We start from the raw sequence: 16795 nt of genomic DNA, 5'->3' as shown, positions 1-16795 counted from the left end.
AAAATATATTTTTTCACAACATTCAAAGTATGGTAAAAATAAAAAATAAACATTAAATGCCATATGAATATTACTAACATCTTTAAAATTCAGATTACCATAACAATATTTATTTAACTTTTTAAGCTTAAAAAAAACATACCTTTTGCTGTGTAAATGAAAACATGGTTCTTGTTTTAAACAATAAGGATTCTAGCAGAAAAAAAGAACTCTGCTTGGATATTTGACCACTGTTTTTGTCTGAATGGTAGAGTTTAGTTAAGACCAGTTTTATACATTTTCCAGCAGTATGTTTGTGGTCATTGTTCTGTTAGAACACCCAGCTGTGTCCTAGTTTTAATCCTCTAGCTTCTGATTTGCTGTTATTACTGGTATATTGCGCTTCTTCCACTGATCCACTGGCAGCAAAAACATCCCAAAAAATGTGCTACCGCCACTATGCTTAACAGATAGTACAGTGTTCTCTGTTCTGCAATTAATTAATTAATTAATTTATGAAATATTACTCAAATAATTTATAATACATAATATATAAAAATTCCTGATGTTTGTAGTATACTAAAAATAATGTATTACATGCCATTCATGTGTTGAGACAGTGAGACTTGGTCTGTTCACAAAATAAATCTTTGAGATTATGTAAATATTTTAATGTGTGTTTTAACTAAAAAATATTAAAATTTCAGTAATATTATGTAAATTAAGTAATTGTAATTATGTAATATTGTATGCTGAAATTAAGTAAAGGTTACTAAAAGAAAGGATTGTTTGAGCAAAAATAAATCAAGTAAAGTTTAATAAAAGAAAGGATTGACTGAAGTTCCGTTCACTTTTTTACTCTATGCAACATTTCTTAAACCCGAGTTGAAGTTTATCTGAAATTTGAAATTTATCTGAAATTTGATGGTGATCTCATTTTTGTTGTCATCATGATTGTTGGGCAATTATGCTTTATTCTGGAAAGTGGAGATTAAATCTTGAGAGTCTGCATGATATGGTCAGTTTCACACTTGGCATAAACAGTAGAGTTCCTTCCCAAAATAAATTGTGGAAATATTTAGGGGAGGGACGTGGTGTTTACACAGTAGTATACAACTTTTTTTGTAGAACAAAACCCTGAGATATGATTTGATTCAGTCAAAGTAAGTTCTATTTATCCAATGCAATTAATTTGTTTTCACATCAAATGTTGTCAAGAAAGCAGCCTTAAAGAGATACAAGTCCAAGCCTATTTTGAGTAAAAACAGTGCACCAGTGTCCAAAAAAAGCTCTGAGAAGACTGAGAGGAAGAAACCTTGGGAGGCACCAAGAACCCATCCTCCTCTGGTCGACACACCTCATAAAATTGAACAGCTGAACAGAGAGAAAATTACATTGAAAAATGAAAGACAAAGCATGTAAAGACAGAAAGTGTGAAGACAGAGCGCGTAAAGACGGAGCATGTAAAGACAGAGCGTGTAGAGACAGAGCGTGTAGAGACAGAGCGTGTAAAACTGAGAGTGTGGAGACGGAGCGTGTAAAGACTGAGAGCGTGGAGACAGAGCGTGTAAAGACTGAGAGCGTGGAGACAGAGCGTGTAAAGACTGAGAGCGTGGAGACAGAGCGTGTAAAGACTGAGAGCGTGGAGACGGAGCGTGTAAAGACTGAGAGCGTGGAGACGGAGCGTGTAAAGACTGAGAGCGTGGAGACGGAGCGTGTAAAGACTGAGAGCGTGGAGACGGAACGTGTAAAGACTGAGAGCGTGGAGACGGAGCGTGTAAAGACTGAGAGCGTGGAGACGGAGCGTGTAAAGACTGAGAGCGTGGAGACGGAGCGTGTAAAGACTGAGAGCGTGGAGACGGAGCGTGTAAAGACTGAGAGCGTGGAGACGGAACGTGTAAAGACTGAGAGCGTGGAGACAGAACGTGTAAAGACTGAGAGCGTGGAGACAGAACGTGTAAAGACTGAGAGCGTGGAGACAGAACGTGTAAAGACTGAGAGCGTGGAGACAGAGTGTGTAAAGACAGAGTGTAAAGACAGAGCGTGTAAAGACTGAGAGTGTGGAGACAGAGCGTGTAAAGACTGAGAGTGTGGAGACAGAGCGTGTAAAGACTGAGAGTGTGGAGACAGAGCGTGTAAAGACTGAGAGTGTGGAGACAGAGCGTGTAAAGACAGAGTGTAAAGACTGAGAGTGTGGAGACAGAGCGTGTAAAGACTGAGTGTAAAGACTGAGAGTGTGGAGACAGAGTGTGTAAAGACTGAGAGTATGGAGACAGAGCGTGTAAAGACTGAGTGTAAAGACTGAGAGTGTGGAGACAGAGCGTGTAAAGACTGAGTGTAAAGACTGAGAGTGTGGAGACAGAGCGTGTAAAGACTGAGAGTATGGAGACAGAGCGTGTAAAGACTGAGTGTAAAGACTGAGAGTGTGGAGACAGAGTGTGTAAAGACTGAGAGTATGGAGACAGAGCGTGTAAAGACTGAGTGTAAAGACTGAGAGTGTGGAGACAGAGCGTGTAAAGACTGAGAGCGTGGAGACAGAACGTGTAAAGACTGAGAGCGTGGAGACAGAACGTGTGAAGACTGAGAGCGTGGAGACAGAACGTGTGAAGACTGAGAGCGTGGAGACAGAACGTGTAAAGACTGAGAGCGTGGAGACAGCGTGTAAAGACTGAGAGTATGGAGACAGAGCGTGTAAAGACTGAGAGTATGGAGACAGAGCGTGTAAAGACTGAGTGTAAAGACTGAGAGTGTGGAGACAGAGTGTGTAAAGACAGAGTGTAAAGACAGAGCGTGTAAAGACTGAGAGTGTGGAGACAGAGCGTGTAAAGACTGAGAGCGTGGAGACGGAACGTGTAAAGACTGAGAGCGTGGAGACAGAACGTGTAAAGACTGAGAGCGTGGAGACAGAACGTGTAAAGACTGAGAGCGTGGAGACAGAGTGTGTAAAGACAGAGTGTAAAGACAGAGCGTGTAAAGACTGAGAGTGTGGAGACAGAGCGTGTAAAGACTGAGTGTAAAGACTGAGAGTGTGGAGACAGAGTGTGTAAAGACAGAGTGTAAAGACAGAGCGTGTAAAGACTGAGAGTGTGGAGACAGAGCGTGTAAAGACTGAGAGCGTGGAGACGGAACGTGTAAAGACTGAGAGCGTGGAGACAGAGCGTGTAAAGACTGAGAGTGTGGAGACAGAGCGTGTAAAGACAGAGTGTGGAGACAGAGCGTGTAAAGACAGAGTGTAAAGACTGAGAGTGTGGAGACAGAGCGTGTAAAGACTGAGTGTAAAGACTGAGAGTGTGGAGACAGAGTGTGTAAAGACTGAGAGTATGGAGACAGAGCGTGTAAAGACTGAGTGTAAAGACTGAGAGTGTGGAGACAGAGCGTGTAAAGACTGAGTGTAAAGACTGAGAGTGTGGAGACAGAGCGTGTAAAGACTGAGAGTATGGAGACAGAGCGTGTAAAGACTGAGTGTAAAGACTGAGAGTGTGGAGACAGAGTGTGTAAAGACTGAGAGTATGGAGACAGAGCGTGTAAAGACTGAGTGTAAAGACTGAGAGTGTGGAGACAGAGCGTGTAAAGACTGAGAGCGTGGAGACAGAACGTGTAAAGACTGAGAGCGTGGAGACAGAACGTGTGAAGACTGAGAGCGTGGAGACAGAACGTGTGAAGACTGAGAGCGTGGAGACAGAACGTGTGAAGACTGAGAGCGTGGAGACAGAACGTGTAAAGACTGAGAGCGTGGAGACAGCGTGTAAAGACTGAGAGTATGGAGACAGAGCGTGTAAAGACTGAGAGTATGGAGACAGAGCGTGTAAAGACTGAGTGTAAAGACTGAGAGTGTGGAGACAGAGTGTGTAAAGACAGAGTGTAAAGACAGAGCGTGTAAAGACTGAGAGTGTGGAGACAGAGCGTGTAAAGACTGAGAGTGTGGAGACAGAACGTGTAAAGACTGAGAGTGTGGAGACAGAGCGTGTAAAGACTGAGAGTGTGGAGACAGAGCGTGTAAAGACTGAGAGTGTGGAGACAGAGCGTGTAAAGACAGAGTGTAAAGACTGAGAGTGTGGAGACAGAGCGTGTAAAGACTGAGAGTGTGGAGACAGAGTGTGTAAAGACTGAGTCTAAAGACTGAGAGTGTGGAGACAGAAGGTGTAAAGACTGAGAGCGTGAAAACAGAGCATGTGGAGACTGAGAGTATGGAGACAGAGCATGTAAAGACTGAGTGTAAAGACTGAGGGTGTGGAGACAGAGCGTGTAAAGACAGAGTATGGAGACAGAGTGTGTAAAGACTGAGTCTAAAGACTGAGAGTGTGGAGACAGAGCGTGTAAAGACTGAGAGTGTGGAGACAGAGCGTGTAAAGACTGAGAGTATGGAGACAGAGCGTGTAAAGACTGAGTGTAAAGACTGAGAGTGTGGAGACAGAGCGTGTAAAGACTGAGAGTGTGGAGACAGAGCGTGTAAAGACTGAGAGTGTGGAGACAGAGTGTGTAAAGACTGAGAGTGTGGAGACAGAGCGTGTAAAGACTGAGTCTAAAGACTGAGAGTGTGGAGACTGAGAGTGTGTAAAGACTGAGAGTGTGGAGACTGAGAGTGTGTAAAGACTGAGAGTGTGGAGACAGAGTGTGTAAAGACTGAGAGTGTGGAGACAGAGCGTGTAAAGACTGAGTGTAAAGACTGAGAGTGTGGAGACTGAGAGTGTGGAGACAGAGCGTGTAAAGACTGAGAGTATGGAGACAGAGCGTGTAAAGACTGAGTGTAAAGACTGAGAGTGTGGAGACAGAGTGTGTAAAGACTGAGAGTGTGGAGACAGAGCGTGTAAAGACTGAGTGTAAAGACTGAGAGTGTGGAGACAGAGTGTGTAAAGACTGAGAGTGTGGAGACAGCGTGTAAAGACTGAGAGTATGGAGACAGAGCGTGTAAAGACTGAGAGTATGGAGACAGAGCGTGTAAAGACTGAGTGTAAAGACTGAGAGTGTGGAGACAGAGCGTGTAAAGACTGAGCGTGTAAAGACTGAGTCTAAAGACTGAGAGTGTGGAGACAGAGTGTGTAAAGACTGAGTGTAAAGACTGAGAGTGTGGAGACAGAGTGTGTAAAGACTGAGAGTGTGGAGACAGCGTGTAAAGACTGAGAGTATGGAGACAGAGCGTGTAAAGACTGAGAGTATGGAGACAGAGCGTGTAAAGACTGAGTGTAAAGACTGAGAGTGTGGAGACAGAGTGTGTAAAGACTGAGAGTATGGAGACAGAGCGTGTAAAGACTGAGTGTAAAGACTGAGAGTGTGGAGACAGAGCGTGTAAAGACTGAGAGCGTGGAGACAGAACGTGTAAAGACTGAGAGCGTGGAGACAGAACGTGTGAAGACTGAGAGCGTGGAGACAGAACGTGTGAAGACTGAGAGCGTGGAGACAGAACGTGTAAAGACTGAGAGCGTGGAGACAGAACGTGTAAAGACTGAGAGCGTGGAGACAGAGTGTGTAAAGACTGAGTGTAAAGACAGAGCGTGTAAAGACTGAGTGTAAAGACTGAGAGTGTGGAGACAGAGTGTGTAAAGACTGAGAGTGTGGAGACAGAGCGTGTAAAGACTGAGAGTATGGAGACAGAGCGTGTAAAGACTGAGAGTATGGAGACAGAGCGTGTAAAGACTGAGTGTAAAGACTGAGAGTGTGGAGACAGAGTGTGTAAAGACTGAGAGTGTGGAGACAGAGAGTGTAAAGACTGAGTCTAAAGACTGAGAGTGTGGAGACAGAGTGTGTAAAGACTGAGAGCGTGGAGACAGAACGTGTAAAGACTGAGAGTGTGGAGACTGAGAGTGTGTAAAGACTGAGAGTGTGGAGACTGAGAGTGTGTAAAGACTGAGAGTGTGGAGACTGAGAGTGTGTAAAGACTGAGAGCGTGGAGACAGAGTGTGTAAAGACTGAGAGTGTGGAGACTGAGAGCGTGTAAAGACTGAGAGTGTGGAGACTGAGAGTGTGTAAAGACTGAGAGTGTGGAGACTGAGAGTGTGTAAAGACTGAGAGTGTGGAGACAGAGTGTGTAAAGACTGAGTGTAAAGACTGAGAGTGTGGAGACAGAGTGTGTAAAGACTGAGAGTGTGGAGACAGAGCGTGTAAAGACTGAGTCTAAAGACTGAGAGTGTGGAGACAGAGCGTGTAAAGACTGAGAGTGTGGAGACAGAGCATGTAAAGACTGAGTCTAAAGACTGAGAGTGTGGAGACAGAGCGTGTAAAGACTGAGAGTGTGGAGACAGAGCGTGTAAAGTCTGAGAGTGTGGAGACAGAGCGTGTAAAGTCTGAGTGTAAAGACTGAGAGTGTGGAGACAGAGTGTGGAGACAGAGCGTGTAAAGACTGAGAGTATGGAGACAGAGCGTGTAAAGACTGAGTGTAAAGACTGAGAGTGTGGAGACTGAGAGTGTGGAGACAGAGCGTGTAAAGACTGAGAGTATGGAGACAGAGCGTGTAAAGACTGAGTGTAAAGACTGAGAGTGTGGAGACAGAGTGTGGAGACAGAGCGTGTAAAGACTGAGTGTAAAGACTGAGAGTGTGGAGACAGAGTGTGTAAAGACTGAGAGTGTGGAGACAGCGTGTAAAGACTGAGAGTATGGAGACAGAGCGTGTAAAGACTGAGAGTATGGAGACAGAGCGTGTAAAGACTGAGTGTAAAGACTGAGAGTGTGGAGACAGAGCGTGTAAAGACTGAGCGTGTAAAGACTGAGTCTAAAGACTGAGAGTGTGGAGACAGAGTGTGTAAAGACTGAGTGTAAAGACTGAGAGTGTGGAGACAGAGTGTGTAAAGACTGAGAGTGTGGAGACAGCGTGTAAAGACTGAGAGTATGGAGACAGAGCGTGTAAAGACTGAGAGTATGGAGACAGAGCGTGTAAAGACTGAGTGTAAAGACTGAGAGTGTGGAGACAGAGTGTGTAAAGACAGAGTATGGAGACAGAGCGTGTAAAGACTGAGTGTAAAGACTGAGAGTGTGGAGACAGAGCGTGTAAAGACTGAGAGCGTGGAGACAGAACGTGTAAAGACTGAGAGCGTGGAGACAGAACGTGTGAAGACTGAGAGCGTGGAGACAGAACGTGTGAAGACTGAGAGCGTGGAGACAGAACGTGTAAAGACTGAGAGCGTGGAGACAGAGTGTGTAAAGACAGAGTGTAAAGACAGAGCGTGTAAAGACTGAGTGTAAAGACTGAGAGTGTGGAGACAGAGTGTGTAAAGACTGAGAGTGTGGAGACAGCGTGTAAAGACTGAGAGTATGGAGACAGAGCGTGTAAAGACTGAGAGTATGGAGACAGAGCGTGTAAAGACTGAGAGCGTGGAGACAGAACGTGTGAAGACTGAGAGCGTGGAGACAGAACGTGTAAAGACTGAGAGCGTGGAGACAGAGTGTGTAAAGACAGAGTGTAAAGACAGAGCGTGTAAAGACTGAGTGTAAAGACTGAGAGTGTGGAGACAGAGCGTGTAAAGACTGAGTGTAAAGACTGAGAGTGTGGAGACAGAGTGTGTAAAGACTGAGAGTGTGGAGACAGAGCGTGTAAAGACTGAGTCTAAAGACTGAGAGTGTGGAGACAGAGTGTGTAAAGACTGAGTGTAAAGACTGAGAGTGTGGAGACAGAGTGTGTAAAGACTGAGAGTGTGGAGACAGCGTGTAAAGACTGAGAGTATGGAGACAGAGCGTGTAAAGACTGAGAGTATGGAGACAGAGCGTGTAAAGACTGAGAGTGTGGAGACAGTGTGTGTAAAGACTGAGAGTATGGAGACAGAGCGTGTAAAGACTGAGTGTAAAGACTGAGAGTGTGGAGACAGAGCGTGTAAAGACTGAGAGCGTGGAGACAGAACGTGTAAAGACTGAGAGCGTGGAGACAGAACGTGTGAAGACTGAGAGCGTGGAGACAGAACGTGTGAAGACTGAGAGCGTGGAGACAGAACGTGTAAAGACTGAGAGCGTGGAGACAGAGTGTGTAAAGACAGAGTGTAAAGACAGAGCGTGTAAAGACTGAGTGTGGAGACAGAGCGTGTAAAGACTGAGAGTGTGGAGACAGAACGTGTAAAGACTGAGAGTGTGGAGACAGAGCGTGTAAAGACTGAGAGTGTGGAGACAGAGCGTGTAAAGACTGAGAGTGTGGAGACAGAGCGTGTAAAGACAGAGTGTAAAGACTGAGAGTGTGGAGACAGAGCGTGTAAAGACTGAGAGTGTGGAGACAGAGCGTGTAAAGACTGAGTGTAAAGACTGAGAGTGTGGAGACAGAGCGTGTAAAGACTGAGTGTAAAGACTGAGAGTGTGGAGACAGAGCGTGTAAAGACTGAGAGTATGGAGACAGAGCGTGTAAAGACTGAGTGTAAAGACTGAGAGTGTGGAGACAGAGTGTGTAAAGACTGAGAGTGTGGAGACAGAGCGTGTAAAGACTGAGTCTAAAGACTGAGAGTGTGGAGACAGAGCGTGTAAAGACTGAGAGTGTGGAGACAGAGCATGTAAAGACTGAGTCTAAAGACTGAGAGTGTGGAGACAGAGCGTGTAAAGACTGAGAGTGTGGAGACAGAGCGTGTAAAGACTGAGAGTGTGGAGACAGAGTGTGTAAAGACTGAGTCTAAAGACTGAGAGTGTGGAGACAGAATGTGTAAAGACTGAGAGTGTGGAGACAGAGTGTGTAAAGACTGAGAGCGTGAAAACAGAGCGTGTAAAGACTGAGAGCGTGGAGACAGAGCGTGTAAAGACTGAGAGCGTGGAGACAGAGCGTGTAAAGACTGAGAGCGTGGAGACAGAGCGTGTAAAGACTGAGAGCGTGGAGACAGAGCGTGTAAAGACTGAGAGCGTGGAGACAGAACGTGTAAAGACAGTGTAAAGACAGAGCGTGTAAAGACTGAGAGTGTGGAGATAGAGCGTGTAAAGACTGAGAGCGTGAAGACAGAGCGTGTAAAGACTGAGAGCGTGGAGACAGAACGTGTAAAGACTGAGAGCGTGGAGACAGAGCGTGTAAAGACTGAGAGCGTGGAGACAGAGCGTGTAAAGACTGAGAGCGTGGAGACAGAGCGTGTAAAGACTGAGAGTGTGGAGACAGAGCGTGTAAAGACTGAGAGTGTGGAGACAGAACGTGTAAAGACAGAGTGTGGAGACAGAGCGTGTAAAGACTGAGAGTGTGGAGACAGAGCGTGTAAAGACTGAGAGCGTGGAGACAGAGCGTGTAAAGACTGAGAGTGTGGAGACAGAACGTGTAAAGACAGAGTGTGGAGACAGAACGTGTAAAGACAGAGTGTGGAGACAGAACGTGTAAAGACTGAGAGTGTGGAGACAGAGCGTGTAAAGACTGAGAGTGTGGAGACAGAGCATGTAAAGACAGAGTGTGGAGACAGAGCGTGTAAAGACAGAGTGTGGAGACAGAGCGTGTAAAGACTGAGTGTAAAGACTGAGAGTGTGGAGACAGAGTGTGTAAAGACTGAGTGTAAAGACTGAGAGTGTGGAGACAGAGTGTGTAAAGACTGAGAGTGTGGAGACAGAGCGTGTAAAGACTGAGTCTAAAGACTGAGAGTGTGGAGACAGAGCGTGTAAAGACTGAGAGTGTGGAGACAGAGCATGTAAAGAGTGAGTCTAAAGACTGAGAGTGTGGAGACAGAGCGTGTAAAGACTGAGAGTGTGGAGACAGAGCGTGTAAAGTCTGAGAGTGTGGAGACAGAGCGTGTAAAGTCTGAGAGTGTGGAGACAGAGTGTGTAAAGACTGAGTCTAAAGACTGAGAGTGTGGAGACAGAACGTGTAAAGACTGAGAGCGTGAAAACAGAGCATGTGGAGACTGAGAGTATGGAGACAGAGCGTGTAAAGACTGAGTGTAAAGACTGAGGGTGTGGAGACAGAGCGTGTAAAGACAGAGTATGGAGACAGAGCGTGTAAAGACTGAGTCTAAAGACAGAGAGTGTGGAGACAGAGCGTGTAAAGACTGAGTCTAAAGACTGAGAGTGTGGAGACAGAGCGTGTAAAGACTGAGAGTGTGGAGACAGAGCGTGTAAAGACTGAGAGTGTGGAGACAGAGCGTGTAAAGACTGAGAGTGTGGAGACAGAGTGTGTAAAGACTGAGAGTGTGGAGACAGAGTGTGTAAAGACAGCGTGTAAAGACTGAGAGTGTGGAGACAGAGTGTGTAAAGACTGAGAGCGTGAAAACAGAGCGTGTAAAGACTGAGAGCGTGGAGACAGAGCGTGTAAAGACTGAGAGCGTGGAGACAGAGCGTGTAAAGACTGAGAGCGTGGAGACAGAGCGTGTAAAGACTGAGAGCGTGGAGACAGAACGTGTAAAGACTGAGAGCGTGGAGACAGAACGTGTAAAGACAGTGTAAAGACAGAGCGTGTAAAGACTGAGAGTGTGGAGATAGAGCGTGTAAAGACTGAGAGTGTGAAGACAGAGCGTGTAAAGACTGAGAGCGTGGAGACAGAACGTGTAAAGACTGAGAGCGTGGAGACAGAGCGTGTAAAGACTGAGAGCGTGGAGACAGAGCGTGTAAAGACTGAGAGCGTGGAGACAGAGCGTGTAAAGACTGAGAGCGTGGAGACAGAGCGTGTAAAGACTGAGAGTGTGGAGACAGAACGTGTAAAGACAGAGTGTGGAGACAGAGCGTGTAAAGACTGAGAGTGTGGAGACAGAGCGTGTAAAGACTGAGAGCGTGGAGACAGAGCGTGTAAAGACTGAGAGTGTGGAGACAGAACGTGTAAAGACAGAGTGTGGAGACAGAACGTGTAAAGACAGAGTGTGGAGACAGAACGTGTAAAGACTGAGAGTGTGGAGACAGAGCGTGTAAAGACTGAGAGTGTGGAGACAGAGCATGTAAAGACAGAGTGTGGAGACAGAGCGTGTAAAGACTGAGTGTAAAGACTGAGAGTGTGGAGACAGAGCGTGTAAAGACTGAGTGTAAAGACTGAGAGTGTGGAGACAGAGTGTGTAAAGACTGAGAGTGTGGAGACAGAGCGTGTAAAGACTGAGTCTAAAGACTGAGAGTGTGGAGACAGAGCGTGTAAAGACTGAGAGTGTGGAGACAGAGCATGTAAAGACTGAGTCTAAAGACTGAGAGTGTGGAGACAGAGCGTGTAAAGACTGAGAGTGTGGAGACAGAGCGTGTAAAGTCTGAGAGTGTGGAGACAGAGCGTGTAAAGTCTGAGAGTGTGGAGACAGAGTGTGTAAAGACTGAGTCTAAAGACTGAGAGTGTGGAGACAGAACGTGTAAAGACTGAGAGCGTGAAAACAGAGCATGTGGAGACTGAGAGTATGGAGACAGAGCGTGTAAAGACTGAGTGTAAAGACTGAGGGTGTGGAGACAGAGCGTGTAAAGACAGAGTATGGAGACAGAGCGTGTAAAGACTGAGTCTAAAGACAGAGAGTGTGGAGACAGAGCGTGTAAAGACTGAGTCTAAAGACTGAGAGTGTGGAGACAGATGGTGTAAAGACTGAGAGTGTGGAGACAGAGCGTGTAAAGACTGAGAGTATGGAGACAGAGCGTGTAAAGACTGAGTGTAAAGACTGAGAGTGTGGAGACAGAGCGTGTAAAGACTGAGAGTGTGGAGACAGAGTGTGTAAAGACTGAGAGTGTGGAGACAGAGTGTGTAAAGACAGCGTGTAAAGACTGAGAGTGTGGAGACAGAGCGTGTAAAGACTGAGAGTGTGGAGACAGAACGTGTAAAGACAGAGTGTGGAGACAGAGCGTGTAAAGACTGAGAGTGTGGAGACAGAGCGTGTAAAGACTGAGAGTGTGGAGACAGAGCGTGTAAAGACTGAGAGTGTGGAGACAGAGCGTGTAAAGACAGAGTGTGGAGACAGAGCGTGTAAAGACTGAGTGTAAAGACTGAGAGTGTGGAGACAGAGCGTGTAAAGACTGAGTGTAAAGACTGAGAGTGTGGAGACAGAGTGTGTAAAGACTGAGAGTGTGGAGACAGAGCGTGTAAAGACTGAGTCTAAAGACTGAGAGTGTGGAGACAGAGCGTGTAAAGACTGAGAGTGTGGAGACAGAGCATGTAAAGACTGAGTCTAAAGACTGAGAGTGTGGAGACAGAGCGTGTAAAGACTGAGAGTGTGGAGACGGAGCGTGTAAAGACTGAGAGTGTGGAGACAGAGCGTGTAAAGTCTGAGAGTGTGGAGACAGAGTGTGTAAAGACTGAGTCTAAAGACTGAGAGTGTGGAGACAGAACGTGTAAAGACTGAGAGCGTGAAAACAGAGCGTGTAAAGACTGAGAGCATGAAAACAGAGCATGTGGAGACTGAGAGTATGGAGACAGAGCGTGTAAAGACTGAGTGTAAAGACTGAGAGTGTGGAGACAGAGTGTGTAAAGACTGAGTGTAAAGACTGAGAGTGTGGAGACAGAGCGTGTAAAGACAGAGTATGGAGACAGAGCGTGTAAAGACTGAGTCTAAAGACAGAGAGTGTGGAGACAGAGCGTGTAAAGACTGAGTCTAAAGACTGAGAGTGTGGAGACAGAGCGTGTAAAGACTGAGAGTGTGGAGACAGAGCATGTAAAGACTGAGTCTAAAGACTGAGAGTGTGGAGACAGAGCGTGTAAAGACTGAGAGTGTGGAGACAGAGCGTGTAAAGACTGAGAGTGTGGAGACAGAGTGTGTAAAGACTGAGTCTAAAGACTGAGAGTGTGGAGACAGAACGTGTGAAGACTGAGAGCGTGGAGACAGAACGTGTGAAGACTGAGAGCGTGGAGACAGAACGTGTGAAGACTGAGAGCGTGTAGACAGAGCGTGTAAAGACTGAGAGCGTGGAGACAGAACGTGTAAAGACTGAGAGCGTGGAGACAGAACGTGTAAAGACTGAGAGCGTGGAGACAGAACGTGTGAAGACTGAGAGCGTGGAGACAGAACGTGTGAAGACTGAGAGCGTGGAGACAGAACGTGTGAAGACTGAAAGCGTGGAGACAGAACGTGTGAAGACTGAGAGCGTGTAGACAGAGCGTGTAAAGACTGAGAGCGTGTAGACAGAGCGTGTAAAGACTGAGAGCGTGTAGACAGAGCGTGTAAAGACTGAGAGCGTGTAGACAGAGCGTGTAAAGACTGAGAGCGTGGAGACAGAGCGTGTAAAGACTGAGAGCGTGGAGACAGAACGTGTAAAGACTGAGAGCGTGGAGACAGAACGTGTAAAGACAGTGTAAAGACAGAGCGTGTAAAGACTGAGAGTGTGGAGACAGAGCGTGTAAAGACTGAGAGCGTGAAGACAGAGCGTGTAAAGACTGAGAGCGTGGAGACAGAGCGTGTAAAGACTGAGAGCGTGGAGACAGAGCGTGTAAAGACTGAGAGTGTGGAGACAGAACGTGTAAAGACAGAGTGTGGAGACAGAGCGTGTAAAGACTGAGAGTGTGGAGACAGAGCGTGTAAAGACTGAGAGTGTGGAGACAGAGCGTGTAAAGACAGAGTGTGGAGACAGAGCGTGTAAAGACTGAGTGTAAAGACTGAGAGTGTGGAGACAGAGCGTGTAAAGACTGAGTGTAAAGACTGAGAGTGTGGAGACAGAGTGTGTAAAGACTGAGAGTGTGGAGACAGAGCGTGTAAAGACTGAGTCTAAAGACTGAGAGTGTGGAGACAGAGCATGTAAAGACTGAGTCTAAAGACTGAGAGTGTGGAGACAGAGCGTGTAAAGACTGAGAGTGTGGAGACGGAGCGTGTAAAGACTGAGAGTGTGGAGACAGAGCGTGTAAAGACTGAGTCTAAAGACTGAGAGTGTGGAGACAGAGCGTGTAAAGACTGAGAGTGTGGAGACAGAGTGTGTAAAGACTGAGAGTGTGGAGACAGAGCGTGTAAAGACTGAGTCTAAAGACTGAGAGTGTGGAGACTGAGAGTGTGTAAAGACTGAGAGTGTGGAGACAGAGCGTGTAAAGACTGAGAGTATGGAGACAGAGCGTGTAAAGACTGAGTGTAAAGACTGAGAGTGTGGAGACAGAGCGTGTAAAGACTGAGTGTAAAGACTGAGAGTGTGGAGACAGAGTGTGTAAAGACTGAGAGTGTGGAGACAGAGAGTGTAAAGACTGAGTGTAAAGACTGAGTGTGGAGACAGAGTGTGTAAAGACTGAGAGTGTGGAGACAGAGCGTGTAAAGACTGAGTCTAAAGACTGAGAGTGTGGAGACAGAGTGTGTAAAGACTGAGTGTAAAGACTGAGAGTGTGGAGACAGAGTGTGTAAAGACTGACAGTGTGGAGACAGAGTGTGTAAAGACTGAGAGTGTGGAGACAGAGCGTGTAAAGACTGAGTCTAAAGACTGAGAGTGTGGAGACTGAGAGTGTGTAAAGACTGAGAGTGTGGAGACTGAGAGTGTGTAAAGACTGAGAGTGTGGAGACAGAGCGTGTAAAGACTGAGTCTAAAGACTGAGAGTGTGGAGACTGAGAGTGTGTAAAGACTGAGAGTGTAGAGACAGAGCGTATGAAGGCAGAGCCAGTAAAAACAGAGGGTGCGTGATGTCAGAGCATATGAAGGCAGAGCGTGTTAAAACAGAGGGTGCGTGATGTCAGAGCGTATGAAGGCAGAGCGTGTAAAAACACAGCGTGTGTGATGTCAGAGCGTGTAAAAACACAGCGTGTGTGATGTCAGAGCGTATGAAGGCAGAGCATGTAAAAACACAGCGTGTGAAGACAGAACTTTTAAAGACCAAGTGTGTGAAGACAACATGTAAAAACTGCGTGTGAAATTAGAAGGCGTTATAGGAGAACAATTTCCCTTCCGCTTCTAGTGTACGCAATGGATTAGAGATTACAGATACTGTAAGGCCAGACCAGTGAGAGACGTATGTGTCTAAGGAGGTATCTATGTGGAATTTGAGCATAACCTTTATAACATCACACAGTGCTAGGTGTGGAAATGGAGAGAAAACTCCCTAAAGCACAGCAGTCCTTATGTGAAGTCTTGTGTATCTTGCCCAGCTGCCTGAATTTGTTATGGGGAAAATACACAGCATGTAAAAACAGTGTGTGAGAGATAGAGAGGTATTATTAATTCCTCCGACTTTGTTTTTCTAACATGAGGAGCTGATAATAGGCCAACATCTTAAGAACTGAGTGTATGCAATGGGTTTGTAAAGCTTAAGTAGTTTCAGCAGATACTGTATGTGAACCCTTTGGGATTGCTTGGATTTCTGCAGATATCTTGGGATATCTGGTGTGAATCGTTCTCTTGAGGTCATGATGCCACTGCATCTCAATTGGGTTGAGGTCCGGACTCTCCAGAGGGCGTATTTTTTTTCTGATGAAGCCGTTCGGTTGTTGATTTACTTCTATGTTTTGGGTCGTTGTCTTGTTACATCGTCCATCCTCTGCTGAGCTTCAGTTTGTGGACAGATGGTCTTAAGTTTTCCAGCAAAATGTCTTGGTTAACTTGGGAATTAATTTTACCATTGATGACTGCAATCTGTCCAGGCCCTGAGGCAGCAAAGCAGCCCCAAACCATGATGCCCCCTCCACCATGTTTCACAGTTGGGATGAGGTTTTGAAGATGGTGTGCTGTGCCTTTTTTCTCCACACATAACGTTGTGTGTTCCTCCAAAGAACTCAATTTTGTTTTCATCTGTCCACAGTATATTTAAATAGTACTTCTGTACTGAGGAACATACTGGTGCTCTTTTGCAAACTTCAAACCTGCAGCAATGTTTTTTTGGACAACAGTGGCTTCCTCCGTGGTGTCCTCCCATGAACTCCATTCTTGTTTAATGTTTTCCATATTGTAGATTTTTCAACAAAAATGTTCGAATGTGCCAGAGATTTCTGTAAGTCTTCAACTGACACTCTAGGATTCTTCCTCATCTCATTGATAATTCTGCGCTGTGCTCTTACAGTCATCTTTACAGGACGACCACGCCTAGGGAGAGAAGCAACAGTGCTGAACTTTCTCCATTTGTAGACCGTCTGTCTTACTGTGGACACATGAACATCAAGGCTTTTACAGATACTTTTGTAACCTTTTTCAGCTTCATGCAAGTTAACAGTTCTTGAACGTAGGTTTTCTGAGAGCTGTTTTGTTTGAGGAATGATTCACATCAAGCAATGCTTCTTAATAACAGCAACTCAAAACTGGTGCGTGTTTTTTTTTTTTAGGGCAGGGCAACTTTAACCAACACATCCAATCTCATCACATCCTGGCTCCAATTAGCTCTTAGAAAAGTCATTAGCCTAGGGGTTTACATACTTTCCCCCCCTTACTGTGAATGTTAACGTGTTATGTTCAATAAAACCATGCAAACATATACAGAATTTGTTTGTGTGGTATTAGTTTAGGCAGACTATGTTTGTCTATTGATGTGACTTAGATGAAGATCAGAACACATTTAATGACCAATTTATGCAGAAATCCAAGTAATCCCAAAGGGTTCACATATTTTTTGGAAATGGCCAGCACTCCAAAGGAGCATATTTACCCCACTGTTACTGAAAAAGGACAGTACAAGGTTGTTTCACAGTCCCTAATAGTGGTCTAACTATTCAAAAATTGTTAAAGATGCTGTGGGGGAGTGAAAAAGTTAAAAGCCTTCAAATATGAGGGTTGTTGCATGCCATTTACTAAGATACATTGGCTGTTACAGCGGTTTTAAATGTGTTCCACTATCACTATGAGTCAAACTGTTTATAATAATCTATCCACCTACAGTATGTGCCCTGGATGCCATTATCTACATTTCATGGATGAGTAAAGGTGTTCTTCCCTGACAAACATTTATTACATCTTTTAATGGGACAGCACTATAGAAATTAAACTTAACTTCTAACTAACCTAACTTCTGATGTCTTCCGAAAATAACTCAACACAGCCATTGATATCTAAATATCTAGCAACTTAAGTGAGTATACTCTACAGTAAACATGTCCAAATT

Source organism: Astyanax mexicanus, chromosome 1, assembly GCF_023375975.1.
Source record: "Astyanax mexicanus isolate ESR-SI-001 chromosome 1, AstMex3_surface, whole genome shotgun sequence".
Lineage (NCBI taxonomy): Eukaryota > Metazoa > Chordata > Actinopteri > Characiformes > Acestrorhamphidae > Astyanax > Astyanax mexicanus.
The sequence above is the reverse complement of the archived record's forward strand: the minus strand, read 5'-3'. Positions refer to the sequence as shown.